The sequence below is a fragment of the Bos indicus x Bos taurus genome, chromosome X (genome assembly GCF_003369695.1).
Source record: "Bos indicus x Bos taurus breed Angus x Brahman F1 hybrid chromosome X, Bos_hybrid_MaternalHap_v2.0, whole genome shotgun sequence".
NCBI classification, from domain to species: Eukaryota; Metazoa; Chordata; class Mammalia; order Artiodactyla; family Bovidae; genus Bos; species Bos indicus x Bos taurus.
Window position 1 is genome coordinate 100,311,445 of NC_040105.1, and position 2,492 is coordinate 100,313,936.

At 50.1% G+C, this 2,492-nt stretch overlaps 1 pseudogene; it reads left to right on the forward strand.

Moving 5' to 3' along the window:
• Window positions 1-300: 300 nt before the first annotated feature.
• On the forward strand, window positions 301-1,587 carry LOC113888124 (annotated as a pseudogene).
• The last annotated feature ends 905 nt before the right edge of the window (window positions 1,588-2,492 follow it).

The following is a 2,492-nucleotide window of genomic DNA, read 5'->3' on the forward strand; positions in this document are numbered from 1 at the left end:
CAGCATCAGTCCTTCTAATGAACATTCAGGACTGATTTCCTTTAGGATTGACGCCTAGGAGAAAACACGTCTAGAATAAACATTTAGGAGAAAGAAAAATACCAAACTAGTCTGCAAAGAGATTTTGAATTTCTCCCCTTACTTGGCAGTCCCGCCCTACCCCTGGGGTTAGGGTGCGGAGCTGTTAGGACGTGGGCCGTGTTAGGATGCTAGTGGGGAAGGAGTGAGGTGCAGGCGGAGCTGGAATCCTGATATCCCCTTCCCCCACCTCCTCGCCAGCCATGAAATCCCACCTCCGACTGCCCCGCCTCCCTCCCCGAAGGCTAATTCAGGAGACTTGCAGCCTATAGCCCGGCCAGGTCCTGTGGCTGCAAGTGGAGCAGCTGCTACATCATCAGTGCTTGTGATACCAGGATACCCTTCTGTTCCTCAGTAAGAGTTATGGCAACGTGCTCTGTGATGACATTGGATGGCATCATCTGTCATCCAGTACATTGAGAGGAATGAGTTCTCCTACCAGGTGATGAAAGGCAACTTGCCCCTCTGCAGCCATGCCAATCCAGGTGAGGTGCTGATCCTCAGGGGTGAGGATGGGGGTGTCCACCGGGAAGTGGTGCAGCATTCCTCCATGGAGTCAGTGGTCCAGTGGGAGAATGAGGGCCATGTCGTTCAAGTCTCTTAAGAAGTTCCTGCTGGGCATGGCTGTTGACTGTGCTGTACTGTGCTTAGTCTCTCAGTCATGTCTGACTCTTTGTGACCCTATGGTATGTAGCCTGCCAGGGTCCTCTGTCCATGGGATTCTCCCAGCAAGAATACTGAACTGGGTAGCCTATCCCTTCTCCAGGGGATCTTCCCAACCCAAGGATCAAACTGGGGTCTCCTGCATTGCAGGTGGATTCTTTACCTGCTGAGCTACCGGGGAAGCCTTCGCTACTCCAGTTCAAAGCTCACCCTATCCGTGGGTGATGGTTTTGAGCTCCATGAAGCATAGCCAGGATGCTTTTGATATCATTATCACCAACTTCTCAGACCCTATGGGCCCTGCGGAGAACTTCTTCAAGAAGTCCTGTTACCAGCTCATGAATAAGTCCTATTACCGGCTCATCCCTGAAAGAGGATGGCATCCTTTGCTGCCAGGGTGAGTGTTAGTGGCTGAACCTGGACCTCATCAAGGAGATGCTGGTAGTTTTGCAAATCACTCTTTATGGGCATGGCTATGCTTCGTGCACCATCCCCACCTACCTCAGCAGCCAAATCGGCTTCATGTGCATTCCTCTGTGTGAGCTGAGTAGTTTCAGTTGTATTTGACTTTGCAACCCCATGAACTGTACCCTGCCAGGGTCCTCTGTCCATGGAATTCTCCAGGCAAGAACACTGGAGTGGGTTGCCATGCATTTCTCCAGGGGATCCTAAATTGGCTTCATCCTGTGTGGCAAATATCCAAGCACCAACTTCTTGGAGCCCCTGAGGCAGCGGACACACAAGCAGGTGGAACAGATGCAACTGAAATACTACAATTCTGATGTGCACTGGGCAGCCTTCATCCTGCCTGAGTTTGTCCGCAAGGCCCTGAATGATGTGTGCTGAGCCCAGGGGCCACTGCTGCCGCAGCTGCCCATGACCTCTGTGAACAGTGAGCCTCCAGGGTACCTGGACCCCACCAGCCCTAGAGAAGACTCCTGCTGGCTCGTTCCCCAACCCAGCGTTACAGGCTGCAGAATGATGCCTGGCTTGCCCTCGTAGATGGAGTGTTTTTCTGTGTGGCGTTCAGCTTCCAAGCTTATACCAGATGCCTGCAGCACCACCTCCGCCTTCGGTGACCCCTCACTGATTAAACATGTGTATCTAGAACAGCAATGAGAACAAAGTACTCTGCAAATATTAAGAATTCAACACAAGATATTTGTATACTGGCTATTTTTGAGTATGCAAGAGCCTTTTTTGGGGGGGAGGGATGAGGCTTATCCTTTGGGCTCCCTGGTGGCTCAGAAGGTAAAGAATTTGCCTGCAATGCAGGAGATCTGGGTTCAATCCCTGGGTTGGAAAGATCCCCTGGAGAAAGAAATGGCTACCCACTTCAATGTTCTTGCCTGGAGAATTCCATGGTCATGGAACCTGGCCACAAAGAGTTGGACACAGCTTAGTGACTCTCTCTGTCTCCCTCTCTCTGTCTCTGTCTCTGTCTCTCTCACACACACACCCCTCTCTTCTAAGCCACTAGTAGCTGAGAACTTCACAGTACAGTTTACGTCTTGGAAGAGGAGAGAGTAATTTGATGAGCTACAAATTAGCTATTCATTAAGAAGCTAAAGCATAAATTAAAGGTAAAGTAGTGGGTCATAGCATAGTATATTTGAACCCAGAAGTTGAAATTGGGGCATAAACGGTCTTCCTCACACTATTCCCTTCCTTCACTTAAAGTGAATCTCTTGCCTGTTATCAAAAGAAAGGCAGAGCTCAAGAAAGGGAAAGGAGAAACAGAAGAAAACCAC